This window comes from Stenella coeruleoalba, assembly GCF_951394435.1.
Source record: "Stenella coeruleoalba genome assembly, chromosome: 1".
Lineage (NCBI taxonomy): Eukaryota > Metazoa > Chordata > Mammalia > Artiodactyla > Delphinidae > Stenella > Stenella coeruleoalba.
Window position 1 is genome coordinate 122,509,958 of NC_137169.1, and position 23,582 is coordinate 122,533,539.

At 44.0% G+C, this 23,582-nt stretch overlaps 1 long non-coding RNA gene across 33 annotated transcripts in view; it reads right to left on the bottom strand.

Moving 5' to 3' along the window:
• The window catches only part of LOC307186525, a 2,785,769-nt gene that overhangs the window by 1,516,329 nt on the left and 1,245,858 nt on the right, over positions 1–23,582 (bottom strand). The window contains exon 1 of one of the 33 annotated variants that reach the window (XR_013828359.1): positions 20,167–20,456. The exons of the other annotated variants lie outside the window; for them this stretch is intronic. This is a non-coding gene — a long non-coding RNA (uncharacterized lncRNA). Of the gene's footprint in view, positions 1–20,166; positions 20,457–23,582 lie in introns of those variants that run through there. 33 annotated transcript variants of the gene reach the window in all.

Genomic DNA, 23,582 nt, shown 5'->3' on the forward strand with positions numbered 1-23,582 from the left:
CAGTGATAGGATTGGAGAGGTTCGGTGAGCAAATGAAGACCCTTTGAAGTCATATTTCATGGTACCCATTCCACGGGTTTCAACTACCCAGGTTTAAGGTATTCTTCCTTCAGCTAAAACATGCATGTGGAACCTAGAGTATGATCAACCATGTGATCGGGAGACGTGTTCAAATATGTCTCAGTTTTCGTACCCTGGTACTCGGGTGCAACATTCCAGACGCTTTACTAACACTCTCCCGACTTGGAGAGTCAGTGCCTTTAACCTCCTGTTTGGCCCAGTTTGCAATTTCTGCGGAAGATGAACAGGAATAGTGAGAACCAATGAGAGACTAGCTGGAGGTGTCTGGACGGGCAAATTTAACTCTCATTTCCCACCAGGAAGAGGAAATAACCAAAGGCTCAGCGTTCCGTGCCGGAACCAGATTAGAGCCTGAAGCCATCCTGCGGTGTTGCGGCCAGGTCACAAGAAAGCGAGTTGAAGAAAGGAGCTCAGGGGCACTGTAATTCACAAACCTGCAGAGTTATAAATGACAGCTATCGTCCAAAAATAGACTGAAGTAAGGCTGCCAAGAGGACTTGAAAGCGGGGCAGAATTGCAGGAAACCGATTTCAGGAGGTAGACTGGAATTGCATTGAAAGCATAGGAAAAGAGGCAGAACGTCCACAATGATGCACTTGGCCAAAAAGGGCGTATGCGTTTTTTCCTGAATATATTCAGGAAAAAACGCATACGCCCTTTTTGGCCAACCAAGCAAGCTTGCAAAGGAAATCTGCACTACAATGAAGTCTCACTTCCCCCCGGTCAAAAGGGCCATCTGAAAAAAGTGTAAAATCCAGAAAGGTAGGACAGGCCATGGAGAACTGGGAGCCTTGTTATGCTGATGGGCGGGATGTAAATTGCCAACAGACACTCGGGAGAAGTGTATGGTGTTTCCTGAAACATCTAAAAAACAAAGCAACAGAGCGTAGGGCACTTCCACTTACGGTCCTATAGCTTAGGGAAATTAAAATCAAAAAGACACAGCCACCCCAAAGTTTGGAACGGCTCTGTTTACAAGAACCTCTTTTACAGTAGAAGTTCAACATCGCAGATAGTGAAAAATGGATAAAGAACTTGTGGTACTTACGTACAATGCAGTATCACTCAGCAATGAAATCTATGTCATCAGGCCCGTAGCAGCATAATGAGTATATTCAGGTACGATGATTCTAACTGCAATAAGTCACACAGAAAAAGAAACATCATAAGATATCACTAATACACGGAATGTAAACTTGGCTACACAGGAACTGCATTCCAAAACAGAACAGGGTCTCAAATTTAGAAAACCAACTTATGCTTGCTTAAGGGGAAAGGTGAGTTGGGGTGCTGCATAAAACCAGAGATTGAAATGAGCACAGATAAAGTTCCTTAAGCCAAATATGGAATAGACAAGAGCTACTCCTTGCTCAACGAAATGGACTCAACATCGCATATTAAACGCCTAAGAATGTACCTGACTAGTAAGTATCTTAAAACCTATGGATTGCTATGTCTCCAAAAGAGAATCAAGCGTGTGTACAGGGGGATAAACGCAGCAGTGATAGGATTGGAGAGGATCGGTGAGCAAATGAAGACCCTTTGAAGTCATATTGCATGGTACCCATTCCATGGGTCTCAAGTCTCCAGGTTTAAGGTATTCTTCCTTCAGCTAAAACATGCATGTGGAACCCAGAGTATGATCAACCATGTGAACGGGAGACGTGTTCAAATATGTCTCAGTTTTCCTCCCCTGGTACTCGGGTGCAACATTCCAGACGCTTTACTAACACTCTCCCGACTTGGAGAGTCAGTCCCTTTAACCTCCTGTTTGGCCCAGTTTGCAATTTCTGCGGAAGATGAACAGGAATAGCGAGAACCAATGAGAGACTAGCTGGAGGTGTCTGAACGGGCAAATTTAACTCTCATTTCCCACCAGGAAGAGGAAATAACCAAAGGCTCAGCATGCCGGGCCGGAACCAGATTAGGGCCTGAAGCCATCCTGCGGTGTTGCGGCCAGGTCACAAGAAAGCGAGTTGAAGAAAGGAGCTCAGGGGCACTGTAATTCACAAACCTGCAGAGTTATAAATGACAGCTATCGTCCAAAAATAGACTGAAGTAAGGCTGCCAAGAGGACTTGAAAGCGGGGCAGAATTGCAGGAAACCGATTTCAGGAGGTAGACTGGAATTGCATTGAAAGCATAGGAAAAGAGGCAGAACGTCCACAATGATGCACTTGGCCAAAAAGGGCGTATGCGTTTTTTCCTGAATATATTCAGGAAAAAACGCATACGCCCTTTTTGGCCAACCAAGCAAGCTTGCAAAGGAAATCTGCACTACAATGAAGTCTCACTTCCCCCCGGTCAAAAGGGCCATCTGAAAAAAGTGTAAAATCCAGAAAGGCAGGACAGGCCATGGAGAACTGGGAGCCTTGTTATGCCGATGGGCGGGATGTAAATTGTCAACAGACACTCGGGAGAAGTGTATGGTGTTTCCTGAAACATCTAAAAAACAAAGCAACAGAGCCTAGGGCACTTCCACTTATGGTCCTATAGCTTAGGGAAATTAAAATCAAAAAGACACAGCCACCCCAAAGTTTGGAACGGCTCTGTTTACAAGAACCTCGTTTACAGTACAAGTTCAACATCGCAGAAAGTGAAAAATGGATAAAGAACTTGTGGTACTTACGTACAATGCAGTATCACTCAGCAATGAAATCTATGTCATCAGGCGCGTAGCAGCATAATGAGTAGATTCAGGTACGATGATTCTAACTGAAATAAGTCACACAGAAAAAGAAACATCATAAGATATCAGTAATACACGGAATGTAAACTTGGCTACACAGGAACTGAATTCCAAAACAGAACAGGGTCTCAAATTTAGAAAACCAACTTATGCTTGCTTAAGGGGAAAGGTGAGTTGGGTTGCTGCATAAAACCAGAGATTGAAATGAGCACAGATAAAGTTCCTTAAGCCAAATATGGAATAGACAAGAGCTACTCCTTGCTCAACGAAATGGACTCAACACTGCATATTAAACGCCTAAGAATGTACCTGACTAGTAAGTATCTTAAAACCTATGGATTGCTATGTCTCCGAAAGAGAATCAAGCATGTGTACAGGGGCATAAACGCAGCAGTGATAGGATTGGAGAGGTTCGGTGAGCAAATGAAGACCCTTTGAAGTCATATTGCATGGTACCCATTCCACGGGTTTCAACTACCCAGGTTTTAGGTATTCTTCCTTCAGCTAAAACATGCATGTGGAACCCAAGTATGATCAACCATGTGAACGGGAGACGTGTTCAAATATGTCTCAGTTTTCCTCCCCTGGTACTCGGGTGCAACATTCCAGACGCTTTACTAACACTCTCCCGACTTGGAGAGTCAGCGCCTTTAACCTCCTGTTTGGCACAGTTTGCAATTTCTGCGGAAGATGAACAGGAATAGGGAGAACCAATGAGAGGCTAGCTGCAGGTGTCTGGACGGGCAAATTTAACTCTCATTTCCCAACAGGAAGAGGAAATAACCAAAGGCTCAGCGTGCCGTACCGGAACCAGATTAGGGCCTGAAGCCATCCTGCGGTGTTGCGGCCAGCTCAAAAGAAACCGAGTTGAAGAAAGGAGCTCAGGGGCACTGTAATTCACAAACCTGCAGAGTTATAAATGACAGCTATCGTCCAAAAATAGACTGAAGTAAGGCTGCCAAGAGGACTTGAAAGCGGGGCAGAATTGCAGGAAACCGATTTCAGGAGGTAGACTGGAATTGCATTGAAAGCATAGGAAAAGAGGCAGAACGTCCACAATGATGCACTTGGCCAAAAAGGGCGTATGCGTTTTTTCCTGAATATATTCAGGAAAAAACGCATACGCTCTTTTTGGCCAACCAAGCAAGCTTGCAAAGGAAATCTGCACTACAATGAAGTCTCACTTCCCCCCGGTCAAAAGGGCCATCTGAAAAAAGTGTAAAATCCAGAAAGGCAGGACAGGCCATGGAGAACTGGGAGCCTTGTTATGCTGATGGGCAGGATGTAAATTGCCAACAACCACTCCGGAGAAGTGTATGGTGTTTCCTGAAACATCTAAAAAACAAAGCAACAGAACCTAGGGCACTTCCACTTATGGTCCTATAGCTTAGGGAAATTAAAATCAAAAAGACACAGCCACCCCAAAGTTTCGAACGGCTCTGTTTACAAGAACCTCGTTTACAGTACAAGTTCAACATCGCAGAAAGTGAAAAATGGATAAAAAAGTTGTGGTATTTACTTACAAAGCAATATCACTCAGCAATGAAATCTGTGTCATCAGGCCCTTAGCAGCACAATGAGTGGATTCAGGTATGATGATTCTAACTGAAATAAGTCACACAGAAAAAGAAACATCATAAGATATCAGTAATACACGGAATGGAAACTTGGCTACACAGGAACTGAATTACAGAACAAAACAGGGTCTCAAATTTAGAAAACCAACTTATTCTTGCTTAAGGGTAAAGGTGAGTTGGGGTGCTGCATAAAACCAGAGATTGAAATGAGCACAGATAAAGTTCCTTAAGCCAAATATGGAATAGACAAGAGCTACTCCTTGCTCAACGAAATGGACTCAACACCTCATATTAAACGCCTAAGAATGTACCTGACTAGTAAGTATCTTAAAACCTATGGATTGCTATGTCTCCGAAAGAGAATCAAGCATGTGTACAGGGGCATAAACGCAGCAGTGATAGGATTGGAGAGGTTCTGTGAGCAAATGAAGACCCTTTGAAGTCATATTGCATGGTACCCATTCCACGGGTTTCAACTACCCAGGTTTAAGGTATTCTTCCTTCAGCTAAAACATGTATGTGGAACCCAAGTATGATCAACCATGTGAACGGGAGACGTGTTCAAATATGTCTCAGTTTTCCTCCCCTGGTACTCGGGTGCAACATTCCAGACGCTTTACTAACACTCTCCCCACTTAGACAGTCAGTCCCTTTAACCTCCTGTTTGGCCCAGTTTGCAATTTCTGCGGAAGATGAACAGGAATAGCGAGAACCAATGAGAGGCTAGCTGGAGGTGTTTGGACGGGCAAATTTAACTCTCATTTCCCACCAGGAAGAGGAATTAACCAAAGGCTCAGCATGCCGGGCCAGAACCAGATTAGGGCCTGAAGCCATCCTGCGGTGTTGCGGCCAGCTCACAAGAAAGCGAGTTGAAGAAAGGAGCTCAGGGGCACTGTAATTCACAAACCTGCAGAGTTATAAATGACAGCTATCGTCCAAAAATAGACTGAAGTAAGGCTGCCAAGAGGACTTGAAATCGGGGCAGAATTGCAGGAAACCGATTTCAGGAGGTAGACTGGAATTGCATTGAAAGCATAGGAAAAGAGGCAGAACGTCAACAATGATGCACTTGGCCAAAAAGGGCGTATGCGTTTTTTCCTGAATATATTCAGGAAAAAACGCATACGCCCTTTTTGGCCAACCAAGCAAGCTTGCAAAGGAAATCTGCACTACAATGAAGTCTCACTTCCCCCCGGTCAAAAGGGCCATCTGAAAAAAGTGTAAAATCCAGAAAGGCAGGACAGGCCATGGAGAACTGGGAGCCTTGTTATGCTGATGGGCGGGATGTAAATTGCCAAGAACCACTTGGGAGAAGTGTATGGTGTTTCCTGAAACAACTAAAAAACAAAGTAACAGAACCTAGGGCACTTCCACTTATGGTCCTATAGCTTAGGGAAATTAAAACCAAAAAGACACAGCCACCCCAAAGTTTGGGACGCCTCTGTTTACAAGAACCTCGTTTACAGTACAAGTTCAACATCGCAGAAAGTGAAAAATGGATAAAGAACTTGTGGTATTTACTTACAACGCAGTGTCACTCAGCAATGAAATCTATGTCATCAGGCCCGTAGAAGCACAATGAGTGGATTCAGGTACGATGATTCTAACTGAAATAAGTCACACAGAAAAAGAAACATCATAAGATATCACTAATACACGGAATGTAAACTTGGCTACACAGGAACTGCATTCCAAAACAGAACAGGGTCTCAAATTTAGAAAACCAACTTATGCTTGCTTAAGGGGAAAGGTGAGTTGGGGTGCTGCATAAAACCAGAGATTGAAATGAGCACAGATAAAGTTCCTTAAGTCAAATATGGAATAGACAAGAGCTACTCCTTGCTCAACGAAATGGACTCAACACCGCATATTAAACGCCTAAGAATGTACCTGACTAGAAAGTATCGTAAAACCTATGGATTGCTATGTCTCCGAAAGAGAATCAAGCATGTGTACAGGGGCATAAACACAGCAGTGATAGGATTGGAGAGGTTCGGTGAGCAAATGAAGACCCTTTGAAGTCATATTGCATGGTACCCATTCCACGGGTTTCAACTACCCAGGTTTAAGGTATTCTTCCTTCAGCTAAAACATGCATGTGGAACCTAGAGTATGATCAACCATGTGATCGGGAGACGTGTTCAAATATGTCTCAGTTTTCGTACCCTGGTACTCGGGTGCAACATTCCAGACGCTTTACTAACACTCTCCCGACTTGGAGAGTCAGTGTCTTTAACCTCCTGTTTGGCCCAGTTTGCAATTTCTGCGGAAGATGAACAGGAATAGCGAGAACCAATGAGAGGCTAGCTGGAGGTGTCTGGACGGGCAAATTTAACTCTCATTTCCCACCAGGAAGAGGAATTAACCAAAGGCTCAGCGTGCCGTGCCGGAACCAGATTAGGGCCTGAAGCCATCCTGCGGTGTTGCGGCCAGCTCACAAGAAAGCGAGTTGAAGAAAGGAGCTCAGGGGCACTGTAATTCACAAACCTGCAGAGTTATAAATGACAGCTATCGTCCAAAAATAGACTGAAGTAAGGCTGCCAAGAGGACTTGAAAGCGGGGCAGAATTGCAGGAAACCGATTTCAGGAGGTAGACTGGAATTGCATTGAAAGCATAGGAAAAGAGGCAGAACGTCCACAATGATGCACTTGGCCAAAAAGGGCGTATGCGTTTTTTCCTGAATATATTCTTGAAGACCCTTTGGTAGTTGAAATATATTTCCTGAATATATTTCCTGAATATATTTCCTGAATATATTCAGGAAAAAACGCATACGCCCTTTTTGGCCAACCAAGCAAGCTTGCAAAGGAAATCTGCACTACAATGAAGTCTCACTTCCCCCACCCCCGGTCAAAAGGGCCATCTGAAAAAAGTGTAAAATCCAGAAAGGCAGGACAGGCCATGGAGAACTGGGAGCCTTGTTATGCTGATGGGCGGGATGTAAATTGCCAACAACCACTCGGGAGAAGTGTATGGTGCTTCCTGAAATATCTAAAAAACAAAGCAACAGAACCTAGGGCACTTCCACTTATGGGCCTATAGCTTAGGGAAATTAAAATCAAAAAGACACAGCCACCCCAAAGTTTGGATCGGCTCTGTTTACAAGAACGTCGTTTACAGTACAAGTTCAACATCGCAGAAAGTGAAAAATGGATAAAGAAGTTGTGGTACTCATGTACAAAGCAATATCACTCAGCAATGAAATCTATGTCATCAGGCCCGTAGCAGCATAATGAGTGGATTCAGGTACGATGATTCTAACTGCAATAAGTCACACAGAAAAAGAAACATCATAAGATATCACTAATACACGAAATGTAAACTTGGCTACACAGGAACTGCATTCCAAAACAGAACAGGGTCTCAAATTTAGAAAAACAACTTATGCTTGCTTAAGGGTAAAGGTGAGTTGGGGTGCTGCATAAAACCAGAGATTGAAATGAGCACAGATAAAGTTCCTTAAGCCAAATATGGAATAGACAAGAGCTACTCCTTGCTCAACAAAATGGACTCAACACCGCATATTAAACGCCTAAGAATGTACCTGACTTGTAAGTATCTTAAAACCTATGGATTGCTATGTCTCCAAAAGAGAATCAAGCATGTGTACAGGGGCATAAACGCAGCAGTGATAGGATTGGAGAGGTTCGGTGAGCAAATGAAGACCCTTTGAAGTCATATTGCATGGTACCCATTCCACGGGTTTCAACTACCCAGGTTTAAGGTATTCTTCCTTCAGCTAAAACATGCATGTGGAACCTAGAGTATGATCAACCATGTGATCGGGAGACGTGTTCAAATATGTCTCAGTTTTCGTACCCTGGTACTCGGGTGCAACATTCCAGACGCTTTACTAACACTCTCCCTACTTGGAGAGTCGGTGCCTTTAACCTCCTGTTTGGCCCAGTTTGCAATTTCTGCGGAAGATGAACAGGAATAGCGAGAACCAATGGAGACTAGCTGGAGGTGTCTGGACGGGCAAATTTAACTCTCATTTCCTACCAGGAAGAGGAATTAACCAAAGGCTCAGCGTGCCATGCCAGAACCAGATTAGGGCCTGAAGCCATCCTGCGGTTTTACGGCCAGCTCAAAAAAAAGGGAGTTGAAGAAAGGAGCTCAGGGGCACTGTAATTCACAAACCTGCAGAGTTATAAATGACAGCTATCGTCCAAAAATAGACTGAAGTAAGGCTGCCAAGAGGACTTGAAAGCGGGGCAGAATTGCAGGAGACGGATTTCAGGAGGTAGACTGGAATTGCATTGAAAGCATAGGAAAAGAGGCAGAACGTCCACAATGATGCACTTGGCCAAAAAGGGCGTATGCGTTTTTTCCTGAATATATTCAGGAAAAAACGCATACACCCTTTTTGGCCAACCAAGCAAGCTTGCAAAGGAAATCTGCACTACAATGAAGTCTCACTTTCCCCCGGTCAAAAGGGCCATCTGAAAAAAGTGTAAAATCCAGAAAGGCAGGACAGGCCATGGAGAACTGGGAGCCTTGTTATGCTGATGGGCGGGATGTAAATTGCCAACAACCACTCGGGAGAAGTGTATGGTGTTTCCTGAAACATCTAAAAAACAAAGCAAGAGAACCTAGGGCACTTCCACTTATGGTCCTATAGCTTAGGGAAATTAAAATCAAAAAGACACAGCCACCTCAAAGTTTGGAACGGCTCTGTTTACAAGAACCTCGTTTACAGTACAAGTTCAACATCGCAGAAAGTGAAAAATGGATAAAGAACTTGTGGTACTTACGTACAATGCAGTATCACTCAGCAATGAAATCTATGTCATCAGGCCCGTAGCAGCATAATGAGTGGATTCAGGTACGATGATTCTAACTGCAATAAGTCACACAGAAAAAGAAACATCATAAGATATCACTAATACACGGAATGTAAACTTGGCTACACAGGAACTGCATTCCAAAACAGAACAGGGTCTCAAATTTAGAAAACCAACTTATGCTTGCTTAAGGGTAAAGGTGAGTTGGGGTGCTACATAAAACCAGAGATTGAAATGAGCACTGATAAAGTTCCTTAAGCCAAATATGGAATAGACAAGAGCTACTCCTTGCTCAACGAAATGGACTCAACACCCCATATTAAACGCCTAAGAATGTACCTGACTAGTAAGTATCTTAAAACCTATGGATTGCTATGTCTTCAAAAGAGAATCAAGCGTGTGTACAGGGGGATAAACGCAGCAGTGATAGGATTGGAGAGGTTCGGTGAGCAAATGAAGACCCTTTGAAGTCATATTGCATGGTACCCATTCCACGGGTCTCAAGTCTCCAGGTTTAAGGTATTCTTCCTTCAGCTAAAACATGCATGTGGAACCCAGAGTATGATCAACCATGTGAACGGGAGACGTGTTCAAATATGTCTCAGTTTTCCTCCCCTGGTACTCGGGTGCAACATTCCAGACGCTTTACTAACACTCTCCCGACTTGGAGAGTCAGTCCCTTTAACCTCCTGTTTGGCCCAGTTTGCAATTTCTGCGGAAGATGAACAGGAATAGCGAGAACCAATGAGAGACTAGCTGGAGGTGTCTGAACGGGCAAATTTAACTCTCATTTCCCACCAGGAAGAGGAAATAACCAAAGGCTCAGCATGCCGGGCCGGAACCAGATTAGGGCCTGAAGCCATCCTGCGGTGTTGCGGCCAGGTCACAAGAAAGCGAGTTGAAGAAAGGAGCTCAGGGGCACTGTAATTCACAAACCTGCAGAGTTATAAATGACAGCTATCGTCCAAAAATAGACTGAAGTAAGGCTGCCAAGAGGACTTGAAAGCGGGGCAGAATTGCAGGAAACCGATTTCAGGAGGTAGACTGGAATTGCATTGAAAGCATAGGAAAAGAGGCAGAACGTCCACAATGATGCACTTGGCCAAAAAGGGCGTATGCGTTTTTTCCTGAATATATTCAGGAAAAAATGCATACGCCCTTTTTGGCCAACCAAGCAAGCTTGCAAAGGAAATCTGCACTACAATGAAGTCTCACTTCCCCCCGGTCAAAAGGGCCATCTGATAAAAGTGTAAAATCCAGAAAGGCAGGACAGGCCATGGAGAACTGGGAGCCTTGTTATGCTGATGGGCGGGATGTAAATTGCCAACAGACACTCGGGAGAAGTGTATGGTGTTTCCTGAAACATCTAAAAAACAAAGCAACAGAGCCTAGGGCACTTCCACTTATGGTCCTATAGCTTAGGGAAATTAAAATCAAAAAGACACAGCCACCCCAAAGTTTGGAACGGCTCTGTTTACAAGAACCTCGTTTACAGTACGAGTTCAACATCGCAGAAAGTGAAAAATGGATAAAGAACTTGTGGTACTTATGTACAATGCAGTATCACTCAGCAATGAAATCTATGTCATCAGGCCCGTAGCAGCATAATGAGTAGATTCAGGTACGATGATTCTAACTGAAATAAGTCACACAGAAAAAGAAACATCATAAGATATCAGTAATACACGGAATGTAAACTTGGCTACACAGGAACTGAATTCCAAAAGAGAACAGGTTCTCAAATTTAGAAAACCAACTTATGCTTGCTTAAGGGGAAAGGTGAGTTGGGTTGCTGCATAAAACCAGAGATTGAAATGAGCACAGATAAAGTTCCTTAAGCCAAATATGGAATAGACAAGAGCTACTCCTTGCTCAACGAAATGGACTCAACACCGCATATTAAACGCCTAAGAATGTACCTGACTAGTAAGTATCTTAAAACCTATGGATTGCTATGCCTCCGAAAGAGAATCAAGCATGTGTACAGGGGCATAAACGCAGCAGTGATAGGATTGGAGAGGTTCGGTGAGCAAATGAAGACCCTTTGAAGTCATATTGCATGGTACCCATTCCACGGGTTTCAACTACCCAGGTTTAAGGTATTCTTCCTTCAGCTAAAACATGCATGTGGAACCTAGAGTATGATCAACCATGTGATCAGGAGACGTGTTCAAATATGTCTCAGTTTTTGTACCCTGGTACTCGGGTGCAACATTCCAGACGCTTTACTAACACTCTCCCTACTTGGAGAGTCGGTGCCTTTAACCTCCTGTTTGGCCCAGTTTGCAATTTCTGCGGAAGATGAACAGGAATAGCGAGAACCAATGAGAGGCTAGCTGGAGGTGTCTGGACGGGCAAATTTAACTCTCATTTCCCACCAGGAAGAGGAAATAACCAAAGGCTCAGTGTGCCGTGCCGGAACCAGATTAGGGCCTGAAGCCATCCTGCGGTGTTGCGGCCAGGTCACAAGAAAGCGAGTTGAAGAAAGGAGCTCAGGGGCACTGTAATTCACAAACCTGCAGAGTTATAAATGACAGCTATCGTCCAAAAATAGACTGAAGTAAGGCTGCCAAGAGGACTTGAAAGCGGGGCAGAATTGCAGGAAACCGATTTCAGGAGGTAGACTGGAATTGCATTGAAAGCATAGGAAAAGAGGCAGAACGTCCACAATGATGCACTTGGCCAAAAAGGGCGTATTGCGTTTTTTCCTGAATATATTCAGGAAAAAACGCATACGCCCTTTTTGGCCAACCAAGCAAGCTTGCAAAGGAAATCTGCACTACAATGAAGTCTCACTTCCCCCTGGTCAAAAGGGCCATCTGAAAAAAGTGTAAAATCCAGAAAGGCAGGACAGGCCATGGAGAACTGGGAGCCTTGTTATGCTGATGGGCGGGATGTAAATTGCCAACAACCACTCCGGAGAAGTGTATGGTGTTTCCTGAAACATCGAAAAAACAAAGCAACAGAGCCTAGGGCACTTCCACTTATGGTCCTATAGCTTAGGGAATTTAAAATCAAAAAGACACAGCCACCCCAAAGTTTGGAACGGCTCTGTTTACAAGAACCTCGTTTACAGTACAAGTTCAACATCGCAGAAAGTGAAAAATGGATAAAGAAGTTGTGGTATTTACTTACAAAGCAATATCACTCAGCAATGAAATCTGTGTCATCAGGCCCTTAGCAGCACAATGAGTGGATTCAGGTATGATGATTCTAACTGAAATAAGTCACACAGAAAAAGAAACATCATAAGATATCAGTAATACACGGAATGGAAACTTGGCTACACAGGAACTGAATTACAGAACAGAACAGGGTCTCAAATTTAGAAAACCAACTTATGCTTGCTTAAGGGGAAAGGTGAGTTGGGGTGCTGCATAAAACCAGAGATTGAAATGAGCACAGATAAAGTTCCTTAAGCCAAATATGGAATAGACAAGAGCTACTCCTTGCTCAACGAAATGGACTCAACACCGCATATTAAACGCCTAAGAATGTACCTGACTAGTAAGTATCTTAAAACCTATGGATTGCTATGTCTCCAAAAGAGAATCAAGCATGTGTACAGGGGCATAAACGCAGCAGTGATAGGATTGGAGAGGTTCGGTGAGCAAATGAACACCCTTTGAAGTCATATTGCATGGTACCCATTCCACGGGTTTCAACTACCCAGGTTTTAGGTATTCTTCCTTCAGCTAAAACATGCATGTGGAACCCAGAGTATGATCAACCATGTGAACGGGAGACGTGTTCAAATATGTCTCAGTTTTCCTCCCCTGGTACTCGGGTGCAACATTCCAGACGCTTTACTAACACTCTCCCGACTTGGAGAGTCAGTCCCTTTAACCTCCTGTTTGGCCCAGTTTGCAATTTCTGCGGAAGATGAACAGGAATAGCGAGAACCAATGAGAGACTAGCTGGAGGTGTCTGGACGGGCAAATTTAACTCTCATTTCCCACCAGGAAGAGGAATTAACCAAAGGCTCAGCGTGCCGTGCTGGAACCAGATTAGGGCCTGAAGCCATCCTGCGGTGTTGCGGCCAGCTCACAAGAAAGCGAGTTGAAGAAAGGAGCTCAGGGGCACTGTAATTCACAAACCTGCAGAGTTATAAATGACAGCTATCGTCCAAAAATAGACTGAAGTAAGGCTGCCAAGAGGACTTGAAAGCGGGGCAGAATTGCAGGAAACCGATTTCAGGAGGTAGACTGGAATTGCATTGAATGCATAGGAAAAGAGGCCGAACGTCCACAATGATGCACTTGGCCAAAAAGGGCGTATGCGTTTTTTCCTGAATATATTCAGGAAAAAACGCATACGCACTTTTTGGCCAACCAAGCAAGCTTGCAAAGGAAATCTGCACTACAATGAAGTCTCACTTCCCCCCGGTCAAAAGGGCCCTCTGAAAAAAGTGTAAAATCCAGAAAGGCAGGACAGGCCATGGAGAACTGGGAGCCTTGTTATGCTGATGGGCGGGATGTAAATTGCCAACAACCACTCAGGAGAAGTGTATTGTGTTTCCTGAAACATCTAAAGAACAAAGCAACAGAACCTAGGGCACTTCCACTTATGGTCCTATAGCTTAGGGAAATTAAAATCAAAAAGACACAGCCACCCCAAAGTTTGGAATGGCTCTGTTTACAAGAACCTCGTTTACAGTACAAGTTCAACATCGCAGAAAGTGAAAAATGGATAAAGAAGTTGTGGTATTTACTTACAAAGCAATATCACTCAGCAATGAAATCTGTGTCATCAGGCCCTTAGCAGCACAATGAGTGGATTCAGGTATGATGATTCTAACTGAAATAAGTCACACAGAAAAAGAAACATCATAAGATATCAGTAATACACGGAATGGAAACTTGGCTACACAGGAACTGAATTACAGAACAGAACAGTGTCTCAAATTTAGAAAAACAACTTATGCTTGCTTAAGGGGAAAGGTGAGTTGGGGTGCTGCATAAAACCAGAGATTGAAATGAGCACAGATAAAGGTGCTTAAGCCAAATATGGAATAGAAAAGAGCTACTCCTTGCTCAACGAAAGGGACTCAACACCGCATATTAAACGCCTAAGAATGTACCTGACTAGTAAGTATCTTAAAACCTATGGATTGCTATGTCTCCGAAAGAGAATCAAGCATGTGTACAGGGGCATAAACGCAGCAGTGATAGGATTGGATAGGTTCGGTGAGCAAATGAAGACCCTTTGAAGTCATATTGCAAGGTACCCATTCCACGGGTTTCAACTACCCAGGTTTTAGGTATTCTTCCTTCAGCTAAAACATGCATGTGGAACCCAGAGTATGATCAACCATGTGATCGGGAGACGTGTTCAAATATGTCTCAGTTTTCGTACCCTGGTACTCGGGTGCAACATTCCAGACGCTTTACTAACACTCTCCCGACTTGGAGAGTCAGTGTCTTTAACCTCCTGTTTGGCCCAGTTTGCAATTTCTGCGGAAGATGAACAGGAATAGCGAGAACCAATGAGAGACTAGCTGGAGGTGTCTGGACGGGCAAATTTAACTCTCATTTCCCACCAGGAAGAGGAATTAACCAAAGGCTCAGCGTGCCGTGCCAGAACCAGATTAGGGCCTGAAGCCATCCTGCGGTGTTGCGGCCAGCTCACAAGAAAGCGAGTTGAAGAAAGGAGCTCAGGGGCACTGTAATTCACAAACCTGCAGAGTTATAAATGACAGCTATCGTCCAAAAATAGACTGAAGTAAGGCTGCCAAGAGGACTTGAAAGCGGGGCAGAATTGCAGGAAACCGATTTCAGGAGGTAGACTGGAATTGCATTGAAAGCATAGGAAAAGAGGCAGAACGTCCACAATGATGCACTTGGCCAAAAAGGGCGTATGCGTTTTTTCCTGAATATATTCAGGAAAAAACGCATACGCCCTTTTTGGCCAACCAAGCAAGCTTGCAAAGGAAATCTGCACTACAATGAAGTCTCACTTCCCCCACCCCCGGTCAAAAGGGCCATCTGAAAAAAGTGTAAAATCCAGAAAGGCAGGACAGGCCATGGAGAACTGGGAGCCTTGTTATGCTGATGGGCGGGATATAAATTGCCAACAACCACTCGGGAGAAGTGTATGGTGCTTCCTGAAATATCTAAAAAACAAAGCAACAGAGCCTAGGGCACTTCCACTTATGGTCCTATAGCTTAGGGAAATTAAAATCAAAAAGACAAAGCCACCCCAAAGTTTGGGACGCCTCTGTTTACAAGAACCTCGTTTACCGTACAAGTTCAACATCGCAGAAAGTGAAAAATGGATAAAGAAGTTGTGGTATTTACTTACAAAGCAATATCACTCAGCAATGAAATCTGTGTCATCAGGCCCTTAGCAGCACAATGAGTGGATTCATGTATGATGATTCTAACTGAAATAAGTCACACAGAAAAAGAAACATCATAAGATATCAGTAATACACGGAATGTAAACTTGGCTACACAGGAACTGAATTACAGAACAGAACAGGGTCTCAAATTTCGAAAACCAAATTATGCTTGCTTAAGGGGAAAGGTGAGTTGGGGTGCTGCATAAAACCAGAGATTGAAATGAGCACAGATAAAGTTCCTTAAGCCAAATATGGAATAGACAAGAGCTACTCCTTGCTCAACGAAATGGACTCAACACCGCATATTAAACGCCTAAGAATGTACCTGACTAGTAAGTATCTTAAAACCTATGGATTGCTATGTCTCCAAAAGAGAATCAAGCATGTGTACAGGGGCATAAACGCAGCAGTGATAGGATTGGAGAGGTTCGGTGAGCAAATGAACACCCTTTGAAGTAATATTGCATGGTACCCATTCCACGGGTTTCAACTACCCAGGTTTTAGGTATTCTTCCTTCAGCTAAAACATGCATGTGGAACCCAGAGTATGATCAACCATGTGAACGGGAGACGTGTTCAAATATGTCTCAGTTTTCCTCCCCTGGTACTCGGGTGCAACATTCCAGACGCTTTACTAACACTCTCCCCACTTGGAGAGTCAGTCCCTTTAACCTCCTGTTTGGCCCAGTTTGCAATTTCTGCGGAAGATGAACAGGAATAGCGAGAACCAATGAGAGACTAGCTGGAGGTGTCTGGACGGGCAAATTTAACTCTCATTTCCCACCAGGAAGAGGAATTAACCAAAGGCTCAGCGTGCCGTGCCGGAACCAGATTAGGGCCTGAAGCCATCCTGCGGTGTTGCGGCCAGCTCACAAGACAGCGAGTTGAAGAAAGGAGCTCAGGGGCACTGTAATTCACAAACCTGCAGAGTTATAAATGACAGCTATCGTCCAAAAATAGACTGAAGTAAGGCTGCCAAGAGGACTTGAAAGCGGGGCAGAATTGCAGGAAACCGATTTCAGGAGGTAGACTGGAATTGCATTGAAAGCATAGGAAAAGAGGCAGAACGTCCACAATGATGCACTTGGCCAAAAAGGGCGTATGCGTTTTTTCCTGAATATATTCAGGAAAAAACGCATACGCCCTTTTTGGCCAACCAAGCAAGCTTGCAAATGAAATCTGCACTACAATGAAGTCTCACTTCCCCCCGGTCAAAAGGGCCATCTGAAAAAAGTGTAAAATCCAGAAAGGCAGGACAGGCCATGGAGAACTGGGAGCCTTTTTATGCTGATGGGCGGGATGTAAATTGCCAAGAACCACTTGGGAGAAGTGTATGGTGTTTCCTGAAACAACTAAAAAACAAAGCAACAGAACCTAGGGCACTTCCACTTATGGTCCTATAGCTTAGGGAAATTAAAATCAAAAAGACACAGCCACCCCAAAGATTGGAACGGCTCTGTTTACAAGAACCTCGTTTACAGTACAAGTTCAACAACGCAGAAAGTGAAAAATGGATAAAGACGTTGTGGTATTTACTTACAAAGCAATATCACTCAGCAATGAAATCTGTGTCATCAGGCCCTTAGCAGCACAATGAGTGGATTCAGGTATGAGGATTCTAACTGAAATAAGTCACACAGAAAAAGAAACATCATAAGATATCACTAATACACGGAATGTAAACGTGGCTACACAGGAACTGCACTCCAAAACAGAACAGGGTCTCAAATTTAGAAAACCAACTTATGCTTGCTTAAGGGGAAAGGTGAGTTGGGGTGCTGCATAAAACCAGAGATTGAAATGAGCACAGATAAAGTTCCTTAAGCCAAATATGGAATAGACAAGAGCTACTCCTTGCTCAACGAAATGGACTCAAAACCCCATATTAAACGCCTAAGAATGTACCTGACTAGTAAGTATCTTAAAACCTATGGATTGCTATGTCTCCAAAAGAGAATCAAGCGTGTGTACAGGGGCATAAACGCAGCAGTGATAGGATTGGAGAGGTTCGGTGAGCAAATGAAGACCCTTTGAAGTCATATTGCATGGTACCCATTACACGGGTCTCAACTCTCCAGGTTTAAGGTATTCTTCCTTCAGCTAAAACATGCATGTGGAACCCAGAGTATGATCAACCATGTGAACGGGAGACGTGTTCAAATATGTCTCACTTTTCCTCCCCTGGTACTCGGGTGCAACATTCCAGACGCTTTACTAACACTCTCGCCACTTGGAGAGTCAGTCCCTTTAACCTCCTGTTTGGCCCAGTTTGCAATTTCTGCGGAAGATGAACAGGAATAGCGAGAACCAATGAGAGGCTAGCTGGAGGTGTCTGGACGGGCAAATTTAACTCTCATTTCCCACCAGGAAGAGGAATTAACCAAAGGCTCAGCATGCCGGGCCGGAACCAGATTAGGGCCTGAAGCCATCCTGCGGTGTTGCGGCCAGTCACAAGAAAGCGAGTTGAAGAAAGGAGCTCAGGGGCACTGTAATTCACAAACCTGCAGAGTTATAAATGACAGCTATTGTCGAAAAATAGACTGAAGTAAGGCTGCCAAGAGGACGTGAAAGCGGGGCAGAATTGCAGGAAACCGATTTCAGGAGGTAGACTGGAATTGCATTGAAAGCATAGGAAAAGAGGCCGAACGTCCACAATGATGCACTTGGCCAAAAAGGGCGTATGCGTTTTTTCCTGAATATATTCAGGAAAAAACGCATACGCCCTTTTTGGCCAACCAAGCAAACTTGCAAAGGAAATCTGCACTACAATGAAGTCTCACTTCCACCCGGTCAAAAGGGCCATCTGAAAAAAGTGTAAAATCCAGAAAGGCAGGACAGGCCATGGAGAACTGGGAGCCTTGTTATGTTGATGGGCGGGATGTAAATTGCCAACAGACACTCGGGAGAAGTGTATGGTGTTTCCTGAAACATCTAAAAAACAAAGCAACAGAGCCTAGGGCACTTCCACTTATGGTCCTATAGCTTAGGGAAATTAAAATCAAAATGACACAGCCACCCCAAAGTTTGGGACGCCTCCGTTTACAAGAACCTTGTTTACCGTACAAGTTCAATATCACAGAAAGTGAAAAATGGATAAAGAACTTGTGGTACTTACGTACAATGCAGTATCACTCAGCAATGAAATCTATGTCATCAGGCCCGTAGCAGCATAATGAGTGGATTCAGGTACGATGATTCTAACTGAAATAAGTCACACAGAAAAAGAAACATCATAAGATATCACTAATACACGGAATGTAAACGTGGCTACACAGGAACTGAATTCCAAAACAGAACAGGGTCTCAAATTTAGAAAACCAACTTATGCTTGCTTAAGGGGAAAGGTGAGTTGGGGTGCTGCATAAAACCAGAGATTGAAATGAGCACAGATAAAGTTCCTTAAGCCAAATATGGAATAGACAAGAGCTACTCCTTGCTCAACGAAATGGACTCAAAACCCCATATTAAACGCCTAAGAATGTACCTGACTAGTAAGTATCTTAAAACCTATGGATTGCTATGTCTCCAAAAGAGAATCAAGCGTGTGTACAGGGGCATAAACGCACCAGTGATAGGATTGGAGAGGTTCGGTGAGCAAATGAAGACCCTTTGAAGTCATATTGCATGGTTCCCATTACACGGGTCTCAGCTCTCCAGGTTTAAGGTATTCTTCCTTCAGCTAAAACATGCATGTGGAACCTAGAGTATGATCAACCATGTGAACGGGAGACGTGTTCAAATATGTCTCAGTTTTCGTACCCTGGTACTCGGGTGCAACATTCCAGACGCTTTACTAACACTCTCCCCACTTGGAGAGTCAGTCCCTTTAACCTCCTGTTTGGCCCAGTTTGCAATTTCTGCGGAAGATGAACAGGAATAGCGAGAACCAATGAGAGGCTAGCTGGCGGTGTCTGGACGGGCAAATTTAACTCTCATTTCCCACCAGGAAGAGGAATTAACCAAACGCTCAGCATGCCGGTCCGGAACCAGATTAGGGCCTGAAGCCATCCTGCGGTGTTGCGGCCAGGTCACAAGAAAGCGAGTTGAAGAAAGGAGCTCAGGGGCACTGTAATTCACAAACCTGCAGAGTTATAAATGACAGCTATCATCCAAAAATAGACTGAAGTAAGGCTGCCAAGAGGACTTGAAAGCGGGGCAGAATTGCAGGAAACTGATTTCAGGAGGTAGACTGGAATTGCATTGAAAGCATAGGAAAAGAGGCCGAACGTCCACAATGATGCACTTGGCCAAAAAGGGCGTATGCGTTTTTTCCTGAATATATTCAGGAAAAAACGCATACGCCCTTTTTGGCCAACCAAGCAAGCTTGCAAAGGAAATCTGCACTACAATGAAGTCTCACTTCCACCCGGTCAAAAGGGCCATCTGAAAAAAGTGTAAAATCCAGAAAGGCAGGACACGCCATGGAGAACTGGGAGCCTTGTTATGCTGATGGGCGGGATGTAAATTGCCAACAGACACTGGGGAGAAGTGTATGGTGTTTCCTGAAACATCTAAAAAACAAAGCAACAGAGCCTAGGGCACTTCCACTTATGGTCCTATAGCTTAGGGAAATTAAAATCGAAAAGACAAAGCCACCCCAAAGTTTCGGACGCCTCCGTTTACAAGAACCTCGTTTACCGTACAAGTTCAATATCACAGAAAGTGAAAAATGGATAAAGAACTTGTGGTACTTACGTACAATACAGTATCACTCAGCAATGAAATCTATGTCATCAGGCCCGTAGCAGCATAATGAGTGGATTCAGGTACGATGATTCTAACTGAAATAAGTCACACAGAAAAAGAAACATCATAATATATCACTAATACACGGAATGTAAACGTGGCTACACAGGAACTGCATTCCAAAACAGAACAGGGTCTAAAATTTAGAAAACCAACTTATGCTTGCTTAAGGGGAAAGGTGAGTTGGGGTGCTGCATAAAACCAGAGATTGAAATGAGCACAGATAAAGTTCCTTAAGCCAAATATGGAATAGACAAGAGCTACTCCTTGCTCAACGAAATGGACTCAAAACCCCATATTAAACGCCTAAGAATGTACCTGACTAGTAAGTATCTTAAAACCTATGGATTGCTATGTCTCCAAAAGAGAATCAAGCGTGTGTACAGGGGCATAAACGCAGCAGTGATAGGATTGGAGAGGTTCGGTGAGCAAATGAAGACCCTTTGAAGTCATATTGCATGGTACCCATTACACGGGTCTCAGCTCTCCAGGTTTAAGGTATTCTTCCTTCAGCTAAAACATGCATGTGGAACCTAGAGTATGATCAACCATGTGAACGGGAGACGTGTTCAAATATGTCTCAGTTTTCGTACCCTGGTACTCGGGTGCAACATTCCAGATGCTATACTAACACTCTCCCCACTTGGAGAGTCAGTCCCTTTAACCTCCTGTTTGGCCCAGTTTGCAATTTCTGCGGAAGATGAACAGGAATAGCGAGAACCAATGAGAGGCTAGCTGGAGGTGTCTGGACGGGCAAATTTAACTCTCATTTCCCACCAGGAAGAGGAATTAACCAAAGGCTCAGCATGCCGGGCCGGAACCAGATTAGGGCCTGAAGCCATCCTGCGGTGTTGCGGCCAGGTCACAAGAAAGCGAGTTGAAGAAAGGAGCTCAGGGGCACTGTAATTCACAAACCTGCAGAGTTATAAATGACAGCTATCGTCCAAAAATAGACTGAAGTAAGGCTGCCAAGAGGACTTGAAAGTGGGGCAGAATTGCAGGAAACCGATTTCAGGAGGTAGACTGGAATTGCATTGAAAGCATAGGAAAAGAGGCAGAACGTCCACAATGATGCACTTGGACAAAAAGGGCGTATGCGTTTTTTCCTGAATATATTCAGGAAAAAACGCATACGCCCTTTTTGGCCAACCAAGCAAGCTTGCAAAGGAAATCTGCACTACAATGAAGTCTCACTTCCCCCCGGTCAAAAGGGCCATCTGAAAAAAGTGTAAAATCCAGAAAGGCAGGACAGGCCATGGAGAACTGGGAGCCTTGTTATGCTGATGGGCGGGATGTAAATTGCCAACAGACACTTGGGAGAAGTGTATGGTATTTCCTGAAACATCTAAAAAACAAAGCAACAGAGCCTAGGGCACTTCCACTTATGGTCCTATAGCTTAGGGAAATTAAAATCAAAAAGACACAGCCACCCCAAAGTTTGGGACGCCTCCGTTTACAAGAACCTCGTTTACCGTACAAGTTCAATATCACAGAAAGTGAAAAATGGATAAAGAACTTGTGGTACTTACGTACAATACAGTATCACTCAGCAATGAAATCTATGTCATCAGGCCCGTAGCAGCATAATGAGTGGATTCAGGTACGATGATTCTAACTGAAATAAGTCACACAGAAAAAGAAACATCATAATATATCACTAATACACGGAATGTAAACGTGGCTACACAGGAACTGCATTCCAAAACAGAACAGGGTCTAAAATTTAGAAAACCAACTTATGCTTGCTTAAGGGGAAAGGTGAGTTGGGGTGCTGCATAAAACCAGAGATTGAAATGAGCACAGATAAAGTTCCTTAAGCCAAATATGGAATAGACAAGAGCTACTCCTTGCTCAACGAAATGGACTCAAAACCCCATATTAAACGCCTAAGAATGTACCTGACTAGTAAGTATCTTAAAACCTATGGATTGCTATGTCTCCAAAAGAGAATCAAGCGTGTGTACAGGGGCATAAACGCAGCAGTGATAGGATTGGAGAGGTTCGGTGAGCAAATGAAGACCCTTTGAAGTCATATTGCATGGTACCCATTACACGGGTCTCAGCTCTCCAGGTTTAAGGTATTCTTCCTTCAGCTAAAACATGCATGTGGAACCTAGAGTATGATCAACCATGTGAACGGGAGACGTGTTCAAATATGTCTCAGTTTTCGTACCCTGGTACTCGGGTGCAACATTCCAGATGCTTTACTAACACTCTCCCCACTTGGAGAGTCAGTCCCTTTAACCTCCTGTTTGGCCCAGTTTGCAATTTCTGCGGAAGATGAACAGGAATAGCGAGAACCAATGAGAGGCTAGCTGGAGGTGTCTGGACGGGCAAATTTAACTCTCATTTCCCACCAGGAAGAGGAATTAACCAAAGGCTCAGCATGCCGGGCCGGAACCAGATTAGGGCCTGAAGCCATCCTGCGGTGTTGCGGCCAGGTCACAAGAAAGCGAGTTGAAGAAAGGAGCTCAGGGGCACTGTAATTCACAAACCTGCAGAGTTATAAATGACAGCTATCGTCCAAAAATAGACTGAAGTAAGGCTGCCAAGAGGACTTGAAAGTGGGGCAGAATTGCAGGAAACCGATTTCAGGAGGTAGACTGGAATTGCATTGAAAGCATAGGAAAAGAGGCAGAACGTCCACAATGATGCACTTGGACAAAAAGGGCGTATGCGTTTTTTCCTGAATATATACAGGAAAAAACGCATACGCCCTTTTTGGCCAACCAAGCAAGCTTGCAAAGGAAATCTGCACTACAATGAAGTCTCACTTCCCCCCGGTCAAAAGGGCCATCTGAAAAAAGTGTAAAATCCAGAAAGGCAGGACAGGCCATGGAGAACTGGGAGCCTTGTTATGCTGATGGGCGGGATGTAAATTGCCAACAGACACTCGGGAGAAGTGTATGGTATTTCCTGAAACATCTAAAAAACAAAGCAACAGAGCCTAGGGCACTTCCACTTATGGTCCTATAGCTTAGGGAAATTAAAATCAAAAAGACACAGCCACCCCAAAGTTTGGGACGCCTCCGTTTACAAGAACCTCGTTTACCGTACAAGTTCAATATCACAGAAAGTGAAAAATGGATAAAGAACTTGTGGTACTTACGTACAATACAGTATCACTCAGCAATGAAATCTATGTCATCAGGCCCGTAGCAGCATAATGAGTGGATTCAGGTACGATGATTCTAACTGAAATAAGTCACACAGAAAAAGAAACATCATAATATATCACTAATACACGGAATGTAAACGTGGCTACACAGGAACTGCATTCCAAAACAGAACAGGGTCTAAAATTTAGAAAACCAACTTATGCTTGCTTAAGGGGAAAGGTGAGTTGGGGTGCTGCATAAAACCAG